The 25,169-nt window shown below is 40.6% G+C and overlaps 1 long non-coding RNA gene across 1 annotated transcript in view; it reads right to left on the reverse strand.

The window, feature by feature from the left end:
* LOC102153595 overlaps nucleotides 1-25,169 on the reverse strand; it is a 272,842-nt gene that overhangs the window by 129,157 nt on the left and 118,516 nt on the right. The window contains exon 11 of the long non-coding RNA XR_005386104.1: nucleotides 806-914. This is a non-coding gene — a long non-coding RNA (uncharacterized LOC102153595). The remainder of the gene's footprint in view (nucleotides 1-805; nucleotides 915-25,169) is intronic.

Genomic DNA, 25,169 nt, shown 5'->3' on the forward strand with positions numbered 1-25,169 from the left:
GTTATGAGTAATGTCTCAGCCCTGGTGGAAAAGCCATGAACAGAAAGGATGGTATGTTTGTTTCTTTTAATTATTCATTTATTTATTTATGAGAGACACACAGAGAGAGAGACAGAGACAGGCAGAGGGAGAAGCAGGCTTCACGCAGGGAGCCTGACTCAGGACTCGATCCCAGGACCCCAGGATCACATCTCAGGCCGAAGGCAGGCGCTAAACCACTGAACCACCCAGGGATCCCCGAAAGAATGGTATGTTTGAGCTTGAGAAGGAAAGTACAAAGTTCACCATCCCAGAAACACCAGGCTGAAGGCTGGAACACACCCATGACAGATTGTCTACAGAGCTCCATTTGAAGCAATTTTCTGAAGATCTCGTTCCAATTAACACCTACACTTCACATGTATGCGTTTTTTAATTTTAACTCCATAGCCTCACCTTCCTTTGAAAGAGAAAAAAAGAAAAAAATTTTGACATCCTAAAAGCAGCTTTGTCACCACCCAAAAAAATAAAGGGTTGTACCAAAATAGTAATAATTTCTGCATTTATTGAGCAATTACTGCATGCCCCACACCCTGTTCAGTGCTTTCATTTGTGAGTTCATTTAGGTCTTGCTACACAGGGGCAGGGACTCTCAGCATCTCTTAATGATGGAGATGGGAAAACCAAGAGACAGGTTAGGGAATGAGAAGTTACATCTTTTTTGAAGCTGCCCTGTCTGGCTGAGTTATCTGCTGTTCAAGCCCATTTTCTTATCTACTCCACAGCAACTGAGACAAGGAGAGAAGGTGAGCTGGTAGGTACCCACCTCACCCAACTTCCCAGCAATATTTGGGACAATGCCAGCAGCACCTTGGAGCTGCCATAGCTGCCTGGCTTCTTTTCTTCCTGAATCAGAGGTAGTTAGCAACCCAAACCTGAAATTGAAAGGGAAGGAAACCGTAAATACAATTCCTGCCATCACTCCTCTTCACTGGCAAATCAGCTCTCTCTCACACCCCTTGTATTACAAATGTGCATTCCATGGCGTTAGCCAATTTTGGATTCTCCATAGAAAAGAAATGCCCAAATGGTACATGTTCAAGGCTGTAAGATTCCAATTAACTTCAGCACTGATTGCTTTGTCATTCGAGTAAAGGGAGTCACTTTTTTTAATCAATGGGGTGAGAATCACAAAGATTAAGTGCTGTTTGCTGAGGCCCTGAGAAGCCATGGATGACTGTAGTTCTCCTGCAAAGTGAGAATGCCAGAATGTTAGGATCCTGGTGGGCAGAGCAAAAATCCTGATGGCTATGCCACATTCCAGGCCAGAACATCACGATCTCTAAGGGAGGGATAGGGACCAGGCTCCCCAAAATGACTCTAGGCTATCATCACCCAGAAACTTGGGGAGAAGGAAATAATTACAGAGGTAATAACTGGAAAAGAGCTGGCGAATTTTCAGATGGTTTTCATTTACACTGAAGTTAGGAGGACAAAAATCAATGATCCCTCTGTCCAACACTGAAAGTTTTAAATTTTGGATACAGTATCACACATATATGGTACTTAATAAAAAGATTGCATCCAGTTATGATGCTTTAATATAGCATCATTTGTTTCTCAGCCTACAGCAAAGATTTCCACAAAGACTTTCTGCCCTTTGTTATTTGTATTTGTTATTTTGTATTTCTGATGAGCATCAGAAAGGAGACATGGGTCAGATGGAGGCCCCTCCCAAGCCACCTGGGCCACTTCTTAGGAGGATGTCTTAATCTGTGGAACTGGCTTGTTTCAAACTTTAACTTTCCTTTGAATGACTGTGTTATCTCTATTAATTTTCCAAAGAGAACACAGAGCCCCTCTAAAAATTGTTTAGGTTCCTAGAAAAGAAAAATAACCATTTCCCCCAAAATTTACATTACAAATTACATTTCATACCCGATGGGAAAGTCTGTTTATCTTTTATTCAAATAACATCAACTCCTTTCAGGAAATAAATTAAATTCTAGTTCCTTGCTCAGCTTTGAAAAATATATTTCCAAAACAAGCCAGGGAGATACTTCTCATAAATGTATCCTCATTATGTATCTACTCCAGTCCCCTGTATTTAATAAAAATATATTTTGATACACATTTCACATTATATATGGTATTTCTGTTTATCTGGTTGAAAACAGATATATCACAAATAATTAATTATCAGAATATAACTGGATAAGATATCTATGTAATTACATGTAACATTATACATATAATACATTAAGCACATTTTTAGATTTTGTTTAATATATCATATTTATGTAGATATGTTTATGTGTGTATATTGATACACACTTCACATGCTCAAAGTGATTTCAAGCAATGAAAATGAGCATGTAAGCTCAGAAAATTACTTACAGAGCAAGACAAAGCTAAATGAATCTTCTTAATTTGTTACTTCAAGATCATCATGAAGTGTTCTACTCAGTACAGAAGTCAACATAAAGTATTTAAGAAAGCTCAATTTTGCAGAGTTTCACAGTTATGTACTGAACCTGCTTATTCAAATCCATCTAAATCCCATTTGGAGGGGCTTCTAGATCTTTGAAAAGATTTTTCTTAGGCGAGGTCTTTTGGGGCCAGGATAATGAGTCCTCCCAGAGGACCCAGGGACTGTCTCCACTATCGGACAACAGCACAGAAAGGAGCAATCGATCTCACAGCCAGGCTGTGTCCATTTCACTCATCATTTAATGCTGCCTGGATTCATTCTGTCACAGTAATTCGCTTGAAAAGTTATGTCTACAAAAGGCTTGTAAAAGTATCTTCAATTTGAAGTCAGCGGGGTAGGAATTAGAGAGCTTTTCCAGTGCCTTCTGGATATTTCCACACCATCCTATTTTTCCTATGTGTTTGAGCTAGTTGCTGGCTTACCTGGGGACACTCAGATACTCTCAGATGTTTATTGGTGCTAGTACTGATCATTCGGGACAACTAGTAAGACCTTTCTCATGAGCCTCCCATCACCACTGGCAATTTTAGGCCCCTTTGCCTAAAATTGCTACACAGCCCAACCTGTATGTGCATGCACTGTACTCCTCACCCACTGTACTTTTTTCTTGTCTCTCTCTACTACCAAACATGTGGTGTATTTTACTTATTATCGATTGTAAAAAGGCACAAGTCACATAACAATACCTTGTGGCTTTTTCTGACTTCCCTGCTAGACTATAAGCGCCATAAGGACAAGAACTTGAACTGTTCCCTGGTAAATTGCAAGTGCTGAGACAGTGCTTGACAAATGGCGGGTGATCAATAAATATATTATCACATGAATAAACCACAATGCAAACAGATCACTCAAGATAAAAAAGCAGGAGTATTAGAGGAAAAGGAGAGAAAAATAGATCTTCAGTGTTCAAATGGTTCAGCACCTAGGTCGATTTGTTTTCAGGGTGAAATGGAGCCTTGGTTGACTTTCAAACTTATGGGTCATTCCTTTATCATCTCCATAGTTTTCCAGAAGAAGCATGCTTGGATGTGATCAGATAACACGTCCAATGGCCCCAATTACCCTGAATTCTTGCCAGAATCAGAAACATTAGGGTTTTGTTTGTTTTCTTCTCTATATTTGAATTGGCACTGGTAGATATAAATGTTGAAATTGATTTTATTTTAAATGTAGTCACATTTCCCAACCTCTTGCCAATCTTTTTATCATCAGTTACTGACCAGGCTTTGCAAGCCACGCTTACAGTGGTGTATGTTTTTGTTCTACTCATCTTACAGATTGGCAGAATGTGTTGTTCCACTTATTCTTACAAGTTGTGTATGTTTTGTTCCACTTATTTTATCCCATGATCTAAGGCAGAGGTTAGCAAGTCGTTCCATAAAGGGCCAGACAGTAAATACTTCAGGCTCTGCAGGTTTCACTGTCACTGTAGCAACTACTCAACCCTGCTGCTCTTCCAGCACAGCCATGGACAGTATATAAAAACAAGTGGGTGTGGCTAGGTTCCAATAAAACTTTATTTTTAGACAATGAAATCTGACTTTCATGTAATTTGCACAAGTCATTTTTATATAATATTTTCTTTTGATTTTTTTCAAACAATTCAAAATGCTAAATCCATTCTTAGGCTGTGGGCCATACCATAGCAGGCAACAGGAGAGGCTGCAGTTGCCACCCCCTGCCCCTAGGTTGTTTTTTTTTTTTTTTCCTTAGGTATTAAAGGATTTCTTCAAGTGGCTCTTAAGCTTGAAAAGGTGATTTCTAGATCCTTCTTTCAATCCCTATCTCCAGATGCAAATTACCATGGAAAGTTCTCTGCAAGTCCAAAGACTGAAGCTGCTAAATGAACCCATGGTACAGGAAACCAGATTCTCACCAGGGGTCTGGGGTTTCACATCTTTGCTGCTTTCTGCTCTTTGGTGCTATAGAGCCAGCACCTAACGCATCATACTCATCCTCACTGGAAAACAGCAGCAGGTGGCCAAAGGGATGTTAAATTGAATAGTGTCCCTCATCTCCCCAGAGGTGTTAGATGCTCCTTCCCCTCTGCTCCCCCAGCCTTTGCTCATCCCTGCATCCAGGGTCCTCCTCCCACGTAGAGCACAGCCAGCCCCTTGAGGCCAAAGCGCCCCTGAGCCCTGGCATTCTGCTCAGTATCTAAGATGCCCAGAGCATACTCATCGAACGTCATACCCTCACTTTAGGCAGAACCGAAAGGGTACTGTCCAGTACAGAGAGAAGGAAGCTTTCTGAGAACAAATACAAATGGATGTGACCATCTGGGAGGGTCTCTGGGACTTATGTCCTTTGGATTGGGAACAAAAACCTTTCATAAATCACTGCCAACTTGGAGAATGGATCCAGTGACTGGACAAAATGGGAAACTATTGGCAAAAGTGCAATTCACACAGGCCTGATAAAATGATTCCACTTCTTCTGTCTCTCCTGTGTCTCTACAGCTCGCCATCACCACCAGTTGGTAAGGGGTTCCAAGCCCAGCAGTTAGTGATGGTGAGCATTCAAGTTTTAGTCAACATAATCAAGTATACAGGCAGCTGTTACAAGTCGTACTACCACCTGTGGACAAACTCAGATCATCTCAAGGGAGCAGACACCAACTCCCATCTTTGTCCAAGCAGCGTTTGTTTCAACAGGAACACCCTCTGCCAATCAAACGATGGTATGGTTAGAACAGAACTGCTTCCGTGATGTCCCTCTCTCTTCACTGTTCATCCTGCTAGAGGCACTTTTTCCTTCCACTTTGCCCAAAGTGGTTCACTGCACTGACCACACACTAAAAAGTACTTGGGGTTTCTCCAAACCTTTTTGAACTGGAAAATCATGCTGTGCTTATTTTGCCCCTTAAATAGGTTAAAAGACAAACCACTGAGTAGGGAGCCTCAGATCCCAACACTGGTCAAGGGCTGGTGCTATCTGCAGAGTAATGGAGTTATCGGTGGAACACTGTGAGTTGGTTCATGAACTGCATATAGAGTTAAAGCAGAGCTCCTGGGGGCTTCCGTTTTGGAAAGTGCTGCCAATCATTCCTGCTCTTCTTCCCAAGGGGAGTAGATAAAACTCTAAGTTGGCCCCCACAGCTCTCACTGTCCTTTTGTACGGCTCTATATAATCCCCTCCCCGACACCACCATAGGATATCATTCCCATGATCAGGTTCAGTTAGGTTAGGTTATATGGCAAGATGAAGGGAAACTGCAAGATTAAAAAGTCCTTACACAGTTGACTTTGAGTTAAAAAAAAGGGGCGGGGGGGGAAAAACAATCAGGCCACGAAAAGATATGGAGGATCATAAATGCACACTAGGTGAAAGAAGCTAATCTAAAAAGGCTACATACTGTAGGACTCCAACTATATGACATTCTAAAAAAAAAAAAAAAGACAATAAAAGAGAAATATAAAGATCAGTGGTTGCCAGGGGTTAATTAAGGGAGAGGGAAAGGTGGACAGAGCAGAGGATTTTTAGGGTATTGAAACTATACCGCATAATACTTAATGATGGATACATGTCATTATTTGTTTGTCAAGATCCACAGAATGTATAGTGAACTCTAATGTAAACTATGGATTTTGGGTGATAATGACATATCAATGTAGGTTCATCAACTGTAACAAGAGTACCACTCTGCTGTGGGATGTTGGCAAAAGTAGCGTGGGAGAAGGTATGCATGTGTGAAGATGGGGGGGGGGGGGCACATGGGAAATCTCTGTACCTTCCCTCTCATTTCTGCTCTGTACTTAAAATTTCTCTAAAAAATGGTCTACTTTTTTTTTTTTTTTTTTTTTTTAAGAGAATGAGGTAATTGTTGGCAAGCCTCACCTAATCTGGTGAGCCCCATAAAGAAGTCTATCACTTTCCCTAAAAGCAGAGACTGGTAGCTACAGTGATGCTCTTTTGCTAACCTTGAAGAAGCAACATGTCATGAGTATCTCATTAATTCTACAAAGAAATTAATTCTACCAACAATCTGAGAGAGTGTGGATAAAGATCCTTAGTCCAGTCTCCAGATGAGAACACACCCCACGGGATCCCTGGGTGGCGCAGCGGTTTGGCGCCTGCCTTTGGCCCAGGGCGCGATCCTGGAGACCCGGGATCGAATCCCACATCAGGCTCCCGGTGCATGGAGCCTGCTTCTCCCTCTGCCTATGTCTCTGCCTCTCTCTCTTTCTCTCTGACTATCATAAATAAATAAAAATTTTAAAAAAAAAAAAAAAAAAGAGAGAACACACCCCAGTCAATACCTTACTGGAAAGTGAGACCCTGTCAGACCCTGAGCAGAGAGACTAGGTAAGCTAAGCCTTCTTCAGACTTCTGATCCCAGAATATATGAGATAATAAGTGAGAATTGCTTTATTTATACTAATATATTATGCAGCATAGACAACTAACACAGCAACTCCAGTAAATGCCCAATAATAATAACAATGACAATGGTGATGATAATGATAATATATATTGTACTGCAGTGTTTATAAAATACATGCACACAAGTCACCTGGGTGACTCAGTGGTTGAGCATCAGCCTTTGGCTCAGGGCGTGATCCAGGGTCCTGGGATCCAGTCCCACAACAGGCTCCCTGCAGGGAGCCTGCTTCTCCCTCTGCCTGTCTCCACCTCTCTAAAATAAAATTTTTTTAAAAAAATTTTTTTAAATACACACACACATCTTGGGTTTTTCACTGGCTCACAATTCCAATCTCACTTGGTTGTTGAATCAAAATCACATGGTGAGTAAAACACACAAGCACTGCAATTTTCATGACCTGAGTTTGAAACATGCTTTGCCTGCTTTCTTGTGTAAATCCTTTGGCAATCTTATCCCTGTGAACTCTACACAACAAAGGTAAGAATACCTTCCTGATAACACTGGTTCTTAAACTTGGTGGCCCAAGGTATGCAGCTGTAAACCTCTCCAAACACTGATGCCCAGCCAGCCCCTCTCCTGGTTCTGATGTAATAGATGGTAAGGGGTGGGGCATGGACACTGAGACATTCCCCAGCTCCCCAGTGGATTCTCATGTGCAGTAAAGCAGAAGACTGGCTGTCTTGTAGAGCTGTAGTGACTAGTAAACTAAACAGTGAGGACTTCAATGGTGCTCAAGAAAAGCCACTTTTTTGCCCTTGTTTTTTGGGGCATAGAAGCTCGCACTGATTACTAATCTGAATTGGGTTTGAAATAAATATATATAATAACATAATAAATAAATATATGTAATAATATAATAATATATATTAATAATATATATTATTATAATTATAAATATATATTATATATTTATATATTTATATATATTATATTTATTATATTTATATATTTATAATATAATATAATAAATATATTAGCTTAAGACCAGAGAGTGAATGACCTGAGCTCATACACTTATGTAAGAGTTCTACTATCCAATGTAGCTCATCCTATCACACCTGACCCTAAAGACCACCAGATCCTCTCTTTACATCCCTGTTGGGGTTTTTTTGTTTTGTTTTGTTTTTGTCCAATCTTGGGTCCTTGGGAAATAACCCGTGGAACATGGGTCAGTAAACTGGAGCCTGTGGGCTAAATCCTGCCATTACCTCCTATGGCTAAAAACAGAAGAAATGGAATAAAGTTGTATTGGAAGTAGTCCTTTCATTTATGGCTTTTGTGCTACAATGGCAGAGTTGAGTAGCAATCACATAGCCAAAAATAATTCAGTATCTGGTCCTTTACAGGATGCTATGCTGTAACAATAACCAAGATGATGCTCTATCACTGTTGATGACCGAACTGGTCTTCATTTAATCAATGCTGATTTTCCCAGAAAATTAAAAACAGGATATATCTGAATAGTTAAAATGCTTAACTTTACAAGAAAACAGACTGAGGCCATGGGAAGTATAGGACTAGCTCAGGCCATAAGGCCCCCCCAGGAGCCAGGGCATTAAATGGAATCCACATTTTCTACCTTCTGTAACAACGCTGCTTGCACCCACTGCAATTTACCTTATGTAAAACAGCTACTCAAAGGAGCGGTTTGAATGGGGTTGGGGAGGTAATTTCATTTTGTTTTCCATTTGTTTTAATATTGCAAAGCCAAAAATAAATTCAATGGATTGGATAAAACCTGTGGAGGTCTTAGGAACAAGAGAGTCACTCTAGAGTTAGCTCCCAATTCTCCAAAATAATTCTGTTGTTTTGAGAAGGTCAAACAGAACTGAAGTATATATGGGAAAAGCACTATGTTTAAAAGCTTTAAGTGACTGCACTTCATTCTATTAAACTCCAAATGGTTAGAAATTCAGCCCCTGGTGAGCTCTGTTTTAAATTAAAAGATTTTTCTTTGTGTTATTTAACCCACTGTTCCAAGTAGCATAAGCCTTCCCTGTGCATGGATAAGTGCCCAGCCGACCAAAGATTCTGACATAATAAGGAAGAAACCACCTCGGGAGCTGTTTGTCTTTCATTGAAGTCTCTTGGCCGCTGGTTATCACACTGCAGATATTTCCTGGGGCCAAAAATTATTGAATTTCAAAAAGATTTTTTAAATCATTCTTTTTCTCAGTTGTGGCATTCCTAGGTTCTCTAGAATACATTTAATTTTTTAAAATGCATTTCAATAAGCCATTTGTTTAAAAAAAAAAACTTTCTGACTTTCTGCTACTTATTTGTAGCATGAGAGCAATGAACTGGGTGATCTCTTAGGCCCCTTCCCTTTCAAACTAGATGTGATGAGGTACTTTTACTGAATATATTCATCTAGATGAAGAAAAGCAAGACTGCGCAGGGTGCCAGGTGAGGAATCAAGGTGGTACGATCAAGTATATATGCTACCCATGTTATTTTATGTATGTGCTATGAGCTCGTTTGCCAAGGATGATACATCATAGAAACAAGATGGACAACAGATCCTCATACCTAAGGAGTATACAGTCAGTCTGGGAAAGAGGACACCGAAAAGCACAACCGAAGGAACAATTCAGCTACAAAACATACATAGCAAATAAATTCTCAGCCACTTAGATTATTTGTTCTGCTAGCAAGAAGTGATCCATTAAAAAAAAAAATTTGATCTGGTCCAAAAAAAAGAAAAACTGCAACTTCAAAGCTTCCAGGAGTTGTTTTTGGTGCTAAAAGTACATATAGCACGATGATGTTTTATTTAGGATGCTGGCCAATGAGTGTTTTTGGTTATCCAAGTGTGCGCCAAACCCTACTAAGAGGAAGAGACTAGGGATTACTTTGTTCTGTATACTAAAGCAACAGCACTGGGGGCTTGGCAAGTGAAGTAAAGTATGTCCATACTGTATTCCTTTTCTATTGCAGTATTACAAGTTACTACAAATAAAATGACTCGAAACAACACAAGCTTATTATCTTACAGTTTCCATGGGTCAGGAGTACAGACACAGATGACCTGAGTCCTGGGCTCAGGTTTTACCAGGCCACATCCAAGGCGTGAGCTGGGCTGTGGTCTCAGCTGAGGCTCAGATTGTTACCAGAATTCAGTTCCTTGTGACAGGGACTGAGGTTCCATTCTCAAGCTGGCTGTCAGCTACTGGCCACTCAAAGATCCTAGAAACTGCCCATAGTTTCTTGCTACATGGCCCTCCACAAGCCCCACCTCACACTTCCAATCATTCTGACTTCAGGGAAGGGTCAATTCCATTTAAGTTATCACCTGATTGAGTCAGGCCCACCACAATAGTCTCCCTTGTAACTCAGTGTCAACAGACTAGAAGCCAAATTGCAGAAGTGATATCCTAGCATACCCATGGATCTGCTTACACTCAAACAGAAGCAATCACATGGCTGGCTGTGCACCAGGGGAGAATATTAGGGGCGATCTTAGAATTCTGCCTACCATACATATGGCAGCCGTGGGAACACAAGGGCAAGGAAGAATGACGTGCATATGCCCATTTCTGTTCAGAGCAGAGTAAAACAACTCCTCTTAGTTAATAGGAAATTGTGAGTAATGAAGACAAGAGTTGTATAAAAGGGTGGGATCAACTTTCAGATAAACTTGAAACTGGGCAGGTACTGGATGTAATCCTGTGAGCCTCAAGAATCCAACCCCCAGGCTGGTGCTATTCAAAGTAGGGCCCATAAGCTGACCCATCAGCACACCTAAGACTTGTAAGAGACATAAGTTCTCAGGTCTCCCACCCCAGATCTACTGAACCAGAATTTCTGGGGGTAGTGCACAACAATCTGTCTTAACAAGTTCTCTGGGTAACTTGGGTGTTTTCTCAAGTTCATGAAACACTCTATTGGCCAACCTTGTATGTTTGGGTTTTTTCCTAGAAAAATGAAAAGTCTGCAAAGCACTCACAGTGATCTTGGCTATGAGGAAAGAGTTCTGTAACATCTAAAGGAGATCAATACTGTCCAAACACACAAAGATCAGAAAGTAAAGGTAATGGATGAGTGGAGCCCTAAATAAATATGGTCAGACCCAGGGGACAGGGGCTATGCTTTAGCCTTCTGGGCAGCTGAATACTAACTGAGGATATCTGCTACTAACAAGGGACTTTCAAAGAAGCCGTATATAAATTCTTTTCTTAGCATCAGCATAGCCAAGAGAGAAAGGAAACTCAAGCATACTGATGATTTTAAAAACAGAAAGTCAGCTACGCATTTAATGAACTATATGTAAGTATATCCTGATGTTGATCGGTAAGTACCATTCAACTGGAAAACCCTTGATGCTGGGACTGCATTGACATACAACAATGTCAAGTGAAAGTCTCACGGCACAGGGGCACAAGTTAAAAGCAGTTGACTGGTGGTTAGAAGTAGAGGTGCTAGCATCTCACAAACCCGGACTGGAATCCCAGCTCCACCACCAGTCATCCTAAGTCTCAGTTTTTCTTCTCTAACAAAGGGAACAATGCCAGCAGCACCATCCTTAGTGAGGAACAAATAATTCAGGCACCACTGAGCAATAATAAGACAACCTAATTAAATATATCCACAGGATTTGAATAAACATTTCTCCGTAGTCAACAAACACATGGAAAGATGCTCACTCAACATCATTCGTCACAAAGAGACTACAAACCAAAACCACAATGAGCTAGCACTTCATACCTACTGGAATGGCTATAATTACACAAAAGATGAGAACAAGTATTGGTAAGGATGTGGACAAATCAGAACTCTCATACATAGGTGAGGGGAATATAAAATGGGAACAGTTTGACAGTCCCACAAAAGGTTAAACAGAATACCATATTCTGTTATAGACCAAGATATATACTCAAGGGAATGGAAAAGAAATGCCCACACAAAATTCAGTGTATGGATATTCATAGAAGTATTATTTGTAATAGCCAAAACACAGAAACAACACAAATGTCCATTAGCAAGCTGATAAGTAGATAAACGTAACAAGGTTCTATTCATGCAATGGAATATAATTCAGCTATAAAAAAGAATACAGTAGTGATATTTACTACAACATGGATGAACCCTGACAACAGAACACTAATTGAAGGAAATCAGTCACAAAAGGCCACATATTATATGCTTCCATTGTATAAATGTCCAGAATAGGCAAATCTACAGAGATACAAAGTCAATTAGTGACGGCCCGGGGTCACTGCCCAGGGTCAAGAGAAAAGGGGAATGAAAAGTGACTTATAATGGAAATACTCTGGAATTAGACTGTGGTAACTGTTGCAAAACCTTTTGAATATACTAAAACCCACAGAATTATATCTGTTTTTTAAAGATTTTATTTTTTTATTCATGAAAGACACAGAGAGGCAGAGACAGGCAGAGGGAGAAGCAGGCTCCCTAATGCGAGACTCGATCCCAGAATCCTGGGAACACACGCTAAGCCGAAGGCAGATGCTCAACCACTGAGCAACCCAGGTATCCCCAGAATTGTATCTGTTAAATAAAAAAAATCCACAAAGATCTTATCAGTGTCACTAGCACATAAAAAATGAATAGAAGCTATCTTAGCAAAATAACAAAGCTGGTAAGAAGGTAAAATGCAGCCACTGTGAAAAACATTATGGGGGCTACTCAAAAAAGTAAACAGAAACACCACATGATCTAGCAATTTCACTTCTAGGTACATCCTCAAAGGAACTGAAATCAGAGTCTCAAATAGATATATGTATAGTGAAAAGGTGGAACCAACTCAAATGTCCATGAACAGATGAATGGATAAACAAATATGGTCCATCTACACAGTGGAATATGGTTCAGCCTTAAAAAGGAAGGAAATCTTGACACCTGCTACAACATGGATGAAGCTTGAGGACATCACAGTGAGTGACATAATCCAGTCACAAAAGAACAAGTACTGAAAGTTAGAATTATGAGTACCAGAGATAGGGGATGGGAATGGGGAGTTTTTCTTTAAAGGGTACAGAGTTTCCACTTGGGAGGAGGAAGAGTTCTGGAGAAGATGATAGTGATGACAGCTGCATACAATGTGAATGCATTTAATGCCACAAGGCTGCACACTTCAAAACAGTTAAAAAATGGTAAATTTTACATGAAATCACAGTTTTTTAAAATTAAAAATAGAGGTAAATAGATGGAGTATTATGGATGAAGGCTATAAAATAACATCCTCTACAAATTCTTAATAATGAAGCAATAATAAAATACCATCATGTTTGTCTTTTTAAAAAATAATCAGAAATTATATATCCCATCACTGCAGTGGGCCCAGGACCACAAACACACTCACATAAACATCACTGAGTGCTTCCAGGATTGGAGCAGGGACAGGAGGGGGGAGGAACAGCTGAGCGATCCTTTTCAGGACTCATTGGTGATCTCTGCTTTCTGGGGAGCAAATCGTGTGCCATCTTAGCTCTGAAATGTTTGCACACCAGCTTTTCCAAAGCAGCCATCTGGGCTGTGTTCCTGAAGAGATGTCTCAGGTATCTTTGGAACTGAATGAATCAAGCTAAACCCACAAGCAATCATCAGACAGGGGATGCTTTTCAGAGAATAAGTGGCCACCTGTATGCCAGACACCACACTTTGAAAGGCTAGAAAGAGCTGTCCAATTTGGGGTTAATGAAGTCTTTGAAAAGATAACTATACATTGTCAAGATGCTAGGTCTTTTCATAATAAGTGCTAGCTTAGAATGAATAGTGATTTTTTATCATTGAAATGTTTATCTGGTTGTCCTAATAGTTTTTATTCTTCATCAAAGAATTTCAAAAACTGCTATGCATGCAGAACAAAATAATGATAATAATCATTTAAAGTATTCAGAAAAATCCTAATATCCCCAAGAGAAAATATAATTACATGAGTTCTACTCTAGTATTGTTAGTTTTATTTCAGCAGATGCATAATACCTCTTTGGTTTGATTTAGTATTTCATCTCATACCCCAAGAGAAATTTGTGTAAGAAAAAAAATCTCATGATGCATACCTGTTTATTATTACAATTTCTCATAAAAGTTGTAGTGTTTGCACTATTAGCTTCACAAATGGAGTGAAAAGACCAATAAATGTTGAGTATGTTTCTAGAAGACAATACAGACACAACGAAAAATCACTTTTTAAATCATTTTTACCAACTTCACACCCAAAATATGTGTTTCAAATTTATTTCATTGATTAAATAAAACTTCTACATTAGGGACGCCTGGGTGGCTCAGTCAGTTAAGTGTCTGCTTTCGGCATAAAGGTCATGATCCCCGGATCCTGGGATTGAGCCCTGCGCTGGGTTCCCTACTCAGCGGGGAGTTTGCTTCTCCCTCTTCCTCTGCCTCGCCCACTGCTTGTGCTCTGTCAAAAAAATGAATAAAACCTTTAAAAAAAATTTTAAAAAAAGCAAACTTCTGCATCAAATGGATTCAATCCAATAAAATGTGACTTAACTTCTAGTTAAATATTTAAAATTTAACCTGTGCATTTATATCTGACCTTTCCCAAAGCTTATTAAAATGAGGATAATAAAGAAAAAGATTAAAAATTTTAAAAATGAGAATAAAGAAATTTAAAAATGCCATATTACTTCACTCATATATGGAGTTTAAGAAACAAAACAAGTGAACAAAGGAAAAAAATAGACAAGAAACCAAGAAACAGACTCCTGACCCTACAGAACACACTGATGGTCACCAGATGGGAAATGGGTGGGGGAGGGGTAAAACAGGTGATGGGGATGAGGGAGTGCATTTGTGATGATGAGCACTGGACAATGTACAGAAATGTTGAATCACTATATTATAGACCTGAAACTAATATAACACTATGTTAACTATACTGGAATTTAAATTAAAAACAGTGAAAAAATTAGTCACCAGTATTTAAAGAAGAGAAGAAACAACAGCAGAGAACAGATGCAAACAAAAGTTTTGTCGGTGGAAAGCAGACATGAGTAGTTAACAGGGCTTACGAAACTGAATGCCAAAGATGTGGAGGAGCAGGGGCCAGGAATGATGAAGTCAGGTCCTCCATCACAATTCCAGAAAGGTCCAGAAATGAGAGCTGCTAGATATCAGAAGGGAGGTGTGGGACTAGAACCAGGGATAAGTTGTAGGTCAGTCTAGAAAGATGGGCCTTGGGGTGCCTGGCTGGCTCAGTTAAGTTTCCAACTCTGGATATCAGCTAGGGTCTTGATCTCAAGGTCCTTGAGTTCAAGCCCCACGTTGGACTCCACACTAGGCATGGAGCCTATACACACACACACACACACACACACACATATATATAGAAAGATGGGCCTAGGCATCATCTCAAAGTCAACATGTTTAAAACCATAACCCACTTTCTCAATACCAGCTGCCTTCCAGCCTGTAATTATCACACCTCTATCCTTTTGATCAGGCTCCAAAATCTTCAGTTATCCGCGATACATTCCTCTTCATTCATCAAGTCCACAGAGCCATAATCCTGTCAATTGTTTTCCATGGAAAGTTTCCAGGACTGTAGCCAGTCTCTAAGACTGCCCCCCAACAGTCTTCCTGGTAGTCACCTCTAGTGCCTCCCTTCCCACATTAAATCACGGCCAATTTCACTGATCAATTCAACACTGCAGAAGTGCTCCAAAGCCAGGGCAACTTTCACTTTGATCTCTTGAACTGCTTTTTCTGAAGGTAGCCAGCTATATGTCAGGAGGACACACTCAAGTGTCCACGTGGAGATCATATCTAAAAGGAACCAATTTGCCAGCACCAAGTTGTGAGTGAGTCCTCTTGGAAATCAATTTCTCAGCGTCAGCTGAGCCTTTGGATGACTGCAACTCCAGGTAGCATCAGTCATTATGCTCTCCCTCTTTCTGTCCTGACTCTCAATATCCTTCTAGACCAGCATCAGCTATGAGTTGGCTCAAGTTTTATTCTGCTTTTTTCCTTTTAACTTGTCATCTTGACATAATTATATTATCACAGAAAGTTGCAAAATACTTTTAGAGTCCTGCGTACATTTCAGCCACTTGCCCCCAATGATGACATCTTATATATAGTACAATATCAAAACAGGACATGAAAAAAGCAAAAGGAAAAATTATCTTATCTTTTTTACTTGAGACTGACTTTGTAGCTATACAACTGTTGGAAAGTTACCTATTAGCTCAGAAACTCAGTTTCTCATCTATAAAATGGGATTATAGCTTCTGCTTCAAAGTTTTCTGGAGGAATTAAGATCATATTCCTAAAACATCTAAAACAGTACTGGGTTTGATACAGAGAATTCAATAAATGGCAGCTTTTGTGATTATTCTGTAGGTTTCACAATAAAAACAAATAGTTCTCAACTTATATATACTGATTATCACCCCCTCTGTGAGATCAGTAGAAATAATACATTTTTCTTTAAAAGGTTCCACAAGACTTAGGACACCTGGGTGGCCCAGTGGTTGAGCGTCTGCCTTTGGCTCAGCATGTGATCCTGGAGTCCCGGGATCGAGTCCCATGTCAGGCTCCCTGCATGGAGCCTGCTTCTCCCTCTGCCTATGTCTCTGCCTCTCTCTCTCTCTCTCTCTCTCTCTCTGTCTCTCATGAATAAATAAATATAATCTTTAAAAAAAAAAAAGTTCCACAAGACATCATCAAGACCTCAAGGATAAAGAAAACATACTTCAGACACACAGTAAGAAAAGGCAAATAACCTACCAAATAGAAAAAACACCAAGTTATATACTTCTCTGTAGCAACACTGAAAGCCAGAGAATAAAAGAGCAATGACAAGGATGTTCTGAAGTAACGAATGTGAGACCCACACAAAATCTAGTCATGATACCACTCAAGCAAAGAGGCAACAGAGATATTCTCCAACATGAAAGAGCTCAGAGAACACAGAAGCCATGAGCCCTTTTGATGAAACTGCTTGAAGATGAAATCCAGACAAATAAGAGATAAAACTAAAGCATCAAGAATCGGCAATCTTTGGCCAAACAACAAGCGGAGGATCTACTTAAATAGAACTAATACCAAGCAATTGTGAAAAGCATGGTCATAGGGCATGTTGTAACTGTTATATAAGCTATCACAACATGAAAATAATAAAGAAGGAAATCAGAAGGGAAAATGGGAAGAAATGTGAAATTACCAATGTCCTCAAATTTTATAGCAAGGAGTCAATATTATCTAAAACTGAGAGCTATAATTCAAAGACACATAATGTCTCCAAGTGCTTAATATTATTCATAATCTACTTCATTAATGTTAGATCAATCTTTTAGGATCTAATATCTCACTCAGAAAAACAAACAAAGAAAACATCTATTTGAACTTTAATGCTTCTCTGGTTCCAAATCAGTTTCATTTCTTGTTAAATCAAGTGAAATTAATTTTAATACTTCCACAAAACTGCATGAATACTACACATCAAAATGAAAACAGATTTCAAAAAAAAAAAAAAAAAGAAAAAGAAAACAGATTTCAGTGTAACTATCCAGCTTCTGTCCTTTCTGGAGGTGTGCAAAATGATAGCTGTCTAATGGGGATGATGTTTACTTCTAGTTGGTGAGGATTCTGGGTAGATTTTTATTTTAGTCTTTGTCAGTTTCTGTATTAATCTTTATTACAAGGATATATTCTTGTAATACAAAGAATAAAGTCATGATGTTTTTTTTCTCTTGCAGTTGTTTTTTATTTTATTTTATTTTTTTTTTAATTCATGAGAGACGGACAGAGAGAGAGAATGAGAGGCAGAGACACAGGCAAAGGGAGAAGCAGGCTCCATTCAGGGAGCCCAATGCGGGACTCGACCCCAGGGCCTCCAGGATCACACCTGGGTTGAAGGCGGCACCAAACCACTGAGCCACCTGGGCTGCCACCTTCCTATTTTTATTACAAGTACTGCCCAAATGACGTAAACTAGAAAGAAAAGTCGGCCTTGATATGATTTAATCAAGCTATCCATCTATGAAAACCCAATTCAGCCAGTAAATGTCTTAGCCAACTTGCTGCTTGCTACATATAAACATGGCCATAGATGCTGTAGCAGCATCATACTGGAGCGCAGAAGGAAAAGTCCTCGGTGATTTGTTTGAGTATGGGTTTTGTTTTTGCTAATTGAAAGCCTTCAGGGTCTCTATCAGCATGCTTACTTCTACAGATATTTCAACTGTACCCCAGAAAAGTTTAATTCTGGGATCCTGGATGAATCCATTTTCCTGTCTTTCTTGCTTCTACACAAAAATTCTATTCTCTCTGAAACTTATAGTAAATAAGTAGTTTTTTTCTGGTAAACTCTTCATTGATTTTCTTTTAAAGACTTTATTTATTTGAGAGAGAGAGCACAGGCTGGGGGGATCAGAGGGAGAGGGAGAAGCAGGCTCCCCGCTAAGCAGGATCCCAGCATCATGACCTGAGCCAAAGGCAGTCGCTTAAACCCACTGAGCCACCCAAGCACCCTGGTTAATTTTCCTGTGAACAGCAATAAAAAAATCTCTACTTTTGGAAAGTTTTGCAAGATGCTCAGTACTTGTCAATAAAATTCAATTTCAATTTATATCTCTTATCAACAAAACTGAAAATTTCCTCCAACTACAGAAAGGGTATATTTCCCACAAGCTGCTGAGTCACAGGTTATATTTCTGTCAGGGTAAGCTATCCTGAACAAGCTAGAAATGCTGACTTCCACAGAAACCAAAAAGGATGGCTCTGCATGGCTGACAAATTCAAACCAACGTGCAGCACTTGGATGATAAGCCAGTGTGAGTCTAAAAGGACACCAAGCTAAATAAAACCTAAAACCAGAGTTAATAATGGAAGTCTATCAGGCAATTCAGAATCCAACCATGAGTGAAAACCCTCGGAAACTTGCTAAGAAGAGAGATAAACTCAAATGTCACTTTAGCAGCTTAGCAGGAGCCTCAGCAGAAGGGCAGACTGAAGCTGTGGAAGCTGTACTTTCCATCAGGGCACTGTCATGGTGGTGGTGGTGGAGTGTCCCATTACAATGGTCAACCCCTTCCCAGTTCCCTCCAAACCTGGAGTTGTAGTGTTGTGAAGTCCTACCCAGGTCAGCACTGTCCAGCGAAGCACCTCTCTGAAAAGCATAGGAGCTTTCTGGAACAGTGCTTCAGCACTATGCCCCCCCTGCAGTTGTGGTTCCTCATAACACAGCCACTCATGGTGCCTGTGTGTGTGTGTGCCTGTGTGTGCGTGCATATACATGTGGGATGTGCATTTGTGTGATGTATCTAGATCTTCTTTTTGATAACACTTGCTAAAATGTCATTTATGTTTGAGCAAAAATTCAGGTTATTTGCGAATACATCATGAATTCCCCCAAAAGAATCTGATTATTATGAAAGTCAAAAAACAAAAAAACCTCACTTCATTATAAGGAAATTCATGCCTGGTGCTCCCTCCAAAAACCCACAAAGACCATGTTAAATCATATTTAATATATTTCATAAGAGGTTGAGGGAGAGGCTTTTGTTTAATCTAGGCTCAAAACACATCTCTGACGCGCCAGGATGTGAACATAATAGCTTTGCCCAAAAATGTGTGTCTTGGACACATCAGCCCTTGGATACATCTGAAAAGCAAGCAGAAACTATCTTTCTGCTTCTTTTTCCTGTCCTCCCCTAGTTCCAGGGACCTACCTCTCATTGCCCTCAGGAATCCATGTCCTCAGGCTTTCTTTGTCTCCAGTGGAAACTTTACCTCAGGGAAGAATTTGAAATCTGCATTCACAGGAAGCTCTGAATACCAGTTAACTAAGCATTTCCAGGAACAGGTTGCACACGCATCCATCTTCTCTAATAAAGCAGTGAGATTTTTTTTTAAGTGCCCAAGAGAGGCTTTTGCACTGAGCAAGCTGCTCAAAACAGGGTCGTGAAATTAGAATGGAATTCCCTCCCCGGGGGAGTATTCACATTTTAGCATAGATTAAAGCCTCAAGCCTGGGGAATGAAACCCTAACAGAGGAATGTCAACCAGTAGGCAGAGGAAGCAGTGTTGAAGCCTTTTCAAAGGTGGATTTTTTTTTTTCCATTCTCCAAAAATGCTACCCTGGCAGCCACCTTCCTCCTGGGGCTGCCCTAACAGGACCACCAGCCCAAGTTGCATGCAAGCAATCCAGTTTATCCTTTGATCCACAGCAGTGTGTCCCAAAATTCATGTGTTCTGCAGGTGTCAACAGGTATTACCCCAGATAAAAGGATCTGTGGTCAGATAACTTTGGCAGACACAAACAAAATTAACTGGGTGTCTCTACTAATAACTTACTGAGTATTAAATTAAATAGGCTGAGGTGCATTTCAGAGCTTCAAGACAAGACTATGTTCCCTGAAGCTTCTCGAAATCAATCTCTTAGCTCTAAGCTTTGAAACACACATCTTAGGCAATAGTTCTACCATGCAGATACTCCGTGGACACAGGAGTCGTCTTGGGGGCTGTGGCAGCCATGGAGTTCATAGCACTCATCTGTCTTCAAGAGAACCTGCTGCTGGAAGCACAGGTGAATGGGATCATCCAGATACTGCACCTGAATTCAACGAAATACCACACAACAAAGTGCTACAAACTGAGTAGCTTATAGTCCACATTTATGTTCACAGTTCACAGAGACCAAAAAGTGTAAGCTGAACGCATCAGCAGCCATCTGGTGGGGGCCACTTTATGGCTCTCCCTGCTTCCTCAAACGGTGCAAGAGATGAAGGAATAATTTGGGACCTCTCTGGTAAGGACACTCTGTCATTCCTGCTGGCTCCACCTTCATGACATAATCACCTCTCAGAGGCCCCACTTCCTAATACCAACACAGTGGAGATTCATTTCAACGCAGGAATTTTGAGGGACTCCCAACATCCTGGTTAAAATTTTCTTGGATCTACAGCAGGTTGAGGCTCTTTGCACGCAATCCTTCTTTCTCTCTTATCACAAGAGTCAGAGCTGTATCTGCATGTAAAGGCTTTCCCTACCTTCTGCTGCACCCTATCCCTTTCTCCTTCAGTAGCATTATGGACCCCAAGAGGCATGTCCACCCAGAATCTGTGAATGTGACTTTATTTGGAAAAAAAGGGTTTACAGATGTTATTAAGGATCTTGAGATGAGATCCTCCTAGATTTGGGATGATTGGTGTCCTTATAAGAGGAGCAGAGCACGGAGAGACACAGAGGAGACATGAGAAGACAGAAGAAAAGATTGCAGTGATGCTTCCACAGCTGGATCCACCTGCAGCTGGAAGGAAGCATGTTTCCCTCAGACCCTGTGGAGTAAGCACAACCTGCTGACATCTGATCCCAGGCTTCTGCTCTTCAGAACTGAGAATGATTTATGTTGTCTAAGCCACCAAGTTTGTAGTAATTTGTTACAGTAACCCTAAGAAATGAACTCAAATATGTCCTCCAATAATGACTTGCATGTCTAAGCTTATTTTGGCACCTGTTTCTTGAAAGACCTACCCTGACATAGGAACTTGTTAAAATTCAGAGTCAGGGATCCCTGGGTGGCTCAGTGGTTTGATGCCTGCCTTCGGCCCAGGGTGTGATCCTGGAGTCCCAGGATCGAGTCCCACATCAGGCTCCCTGCATGGAGCCTGCTTCTCCCTCTGCCTCTCTCCGTCTCTCTCTGTTTCTCATGAATAAATAAATAAAATCTTTAAAAAAAAAATTCAGAGTCAGGAAAAAAAAATCAGAGTCAAGGCACCTGACTGTCACAGTCAGTTGAGCCTCTGACTTGGTTTGGGCTCAGGTTGTGATCTCAGAGTCGTGAGATCAAGCCCTGCATAGGGCTCTGTGCTCAGCACTCAATCTACTTAACACTTTCTCTCCCTCTCCCTCTGCCCCTCCCCACCACTCTCTCAAATAAACAAACAAATCTTTAAAAAGAAAATTCAGAGTCTTGGGTGTTGGTCCCCTACACTTGAATTAGGATTCTGATTTACTGGGGCACTGGAGCAGCTCAGTTGGTTAAATGTCCAATTCTTGGTTTCAGCTCAGGTCATGATCTCCGGGTCATGGGATCAAGCTCCGTATTGGGCTCCATGCTCAGTACAGTCTGGTTGAGACTCTCTCTCCCTCTGCCCCTCCCCTGGCTTATACTCTATTTCTCTCTAAAATAATAAAATCATTTTTTAAAAGAAGATTCTGATTTGCCCAGTCAGCTCTCACATCAATGTTTCTCAACTCTGGTTGCATATACAATCACCTGGGAAATTCTTTAACTTTCCAATGTCCACCCCAGACCAACTGAATGAGAATATCTCAGGGGCAAAACCCAGGTACTAGTATTCTCGGAAGCTCTCCACATATAGCCAGGTTAGACAACTACTTCTCTATAGACGTCGTTCTCAAATTTGAGCTTGCAACAGAACCATCTGGAGGACTTGTCAGTATACAAGAGAGTAGGTCTGATGGGGAGGGAGAGTCCCAAAACTTCATTTCTAACAAATCCCCCAGCTAAATGCTGCTGTTCCAAGAGAACATACTCAAGAATCACTGAGCTAGAGAAGACTCTGACCAGATATTCCCCTGAAGAATTCCTGGGATCCCTTCCAGCCTCCCAGAATACCAAAATGTTATAGCTGAAAGAGGTTCTGTCTCTCATCGTAGAGATGAGCAAAGTAGGACACAAGAGAGGTGAAGTGATAATCCCCCTTTGCACTATCACCCCACATCCCCTAGCATAAACTAAATGTTCATATGCCCTCAAAAATTCCCATGATGAAGCTTAATCGACAATGTGAAGGTATTAAGAGATTGGACCTAGCAGGGAGACAACCATGTATGAAGCTGGAAGTGGGACCTCTCCAAACACAGAATCTGCCAACCCCTTGATCTTAGACTTCCAGTCTCCAGAACTGTGAGAAACAAGTATCTGTTGTTTATAAGCTGTACAGTCTAGACTATTTTATTACAGCAGCCTGAATGGAATAAAACACCCCCCCCCCCCCCCCCCCCGCCAAGGAAATTGATCCAGATCATAGATCTCGGTTTTGAGCCAGAGCTGGCTGATTTACTGCCCTCAAATCTGCCCAGAGAGCTTGTCTGGCTTTCTGATTTTTTTCTAAACACAGCCCTACAAAATACTGCTGAAATCAAATGCCAACACAAAACCCTCAGAACATGCAATGATGCAAAGCTACAAGTCCAACCTCCAACTGGAGGGGATGCAGAAGGCCTGTAGTGGATCATAGCAAGCGTGGCAGTAAATGAGTTACCACTGCGGAGGATTGTCTTATTTCACTTAAAATTGAACTTGTCACCCTCCAGCTCTGTTCTCTAACTACCACCCTAATACATCAACTGAGAAAATTAAGCAAATATTTCCTACCTTATTTTAATGTAAGATTCTTCTAAAGTGCAAAGAAATTGTCCAAAGTCTAATCTGAAGATAACCTGAATAGGTGAAGGCAAGATGTAATGAATTTCTGTTCCTCTAACATCCTGGGGGTGGGGATCCCTTAATCTTGAGCAATTTCTACTCAGAAACACAACCTGTAATGACTGTGTCTATGTCTACAAGTCTGAAAAATGCTGCATCTTTTTCAGTAAAATTCCAGCCTTGAGTTATGCCAGTTTGCTCTGTTTAACACCAAAACATGTCTTTAATATGGGATTGACTTTTTGGGGAGGAGTGGGGGGAGAGCCTGTAGAGCAGTGTCAAATATACAAAATGTGGAAAGAAAATCTGCCTGTTTTTTTTTTTTTTTTTAAGATTTTACTTATTTATTCATGAGAGACAGAGAGAGGCAGAGACACAGGCAGAGTTGGAAAAGCAGGCTCCCTGCGGGGAGCCCAATGCAGAACTCGATCCCAGGACCCTGGGATCACGCCCTGAGCAGACGCTCAACCACTGACCCATCCAGGCGTCCCTCTGCCTGGCTTTTTAATTGAATAGTCCAGTATTTTAGAATTATCTCTACCATTCCATTCAAACTAACAACATCTGAGGAAGAAACACATAGAGAAGACCTAGCAAACACCCATTTTCAACATCCCTGTACAGCAGGTCTCCGTGAGCAGCTCATGACCCTCACCCTACAAAGTCATGGCTGAGAGCTTGGGAGGTCAAGGAGGCAAGCTGTTTTGTTTCCCAAGGAAGAACAAAAAGCAGTAAGGATAGCAAAGAGCTCTTTTTACAAGGGGCAAAGAGCCCCTTCTACAATCCTTATGACTAATTTACTAGTGTCGTAATCTCGAAAAAGTAAACTGTATACTTGGTGAAATCTGTTACCATCAAAACCACCACAAATCACCCATTGATGGATATTGTGATGAGACAGAAGCAGTGATGGGAGGCAATTTCCACAATTCCTGTAAAGATGGAACAAATGACAGAAAAGCTGATCACCCCTTTGGATATCTGTCACTATTTTTCCTGGGCAGGGCCAATAGTGACAATGTTTAGATACTGAGAGGTTATTTTGAATGCCTGTATGAACTTTCTTGGCAAAGTGGGTAGAATAGGTCCAGGGATCTGTGAGAAGTCAGCAAGCACCCATACAGGCTCATTTTCTCACCTACAAAAGCAAAGTAATGCATGTCCTCACAGCAGAAAGTCTGCAACTCAGAACCAGTTCACCTGGGGAGGAAGGGAGGTGGATGGGGAAGGATAATAATCATGACAGTGCCCATTTATTAAGCCAGACGGCATGCAAGCACATCCAGTGAACTGTCTCATTGATCCATCTAACGACCCTATAACTTACGACCTACCACTATTTCCATGTTTCAATTGAGAAAATTAATGCACAAAGAAATTAAATGATCTGCCCTAGGCCACAAAGACTGCTGGTAAATTGTAGAATCCAAATGAATACTCAGTTTGATCTGATTCCACAATCCACAGCCTTCACTACAAGAGTCAACAGCCCACCCTCTCCTTTCCCCACCCCACTCTCACCCTTATTCCCAAAAGGATTTAAGACAACTCTTTAATGAAGCTCTTTAAAAAAATACTATTTTTTTTTAATTCTGGGGGGGAAAAACACATGAAAAGTGGGAAAAATGGAATAGAGGAAAAAAATAATCAAATGTGTATTTGTACCCACAGCAGGGAAGCTACAAGCTTGCATTTGGGATCTCTTTGCAATTTTATTCTCAAGGTTAAACATTTGTTTGAATAATGTCTAGACTTCAAATAGTTGGAAGATGGAAGTACTTAGTGTGTTGTGAAATGAACCACATGCAATTCATTTCCACTGGTAAGATGCAGAAGATAGTTCCATTTAATGGGCATTAATATTTGAAATACAGGCAGACATCTTAAAAAAAAAAAGGCAATTAGCTTTGGGAATCAAAGCAGAAACACTGTAT

This window comes from Canis lupus, chromosome X (genome assembly GCF_011100685.1).
Source record: "Canis lupus familiaris isolate Mischka breed German Shepherd chromosome X, alternate assembly UU_Cfam_GSD_1.0, whole genome shotgun sequence".
In the NCBI taxonomy this organism is placed as follows: Eukaryota; Metazoa; Chordata; class Mammalia; order Carnivora; family Canidae; genus Canis; species Canis lupus.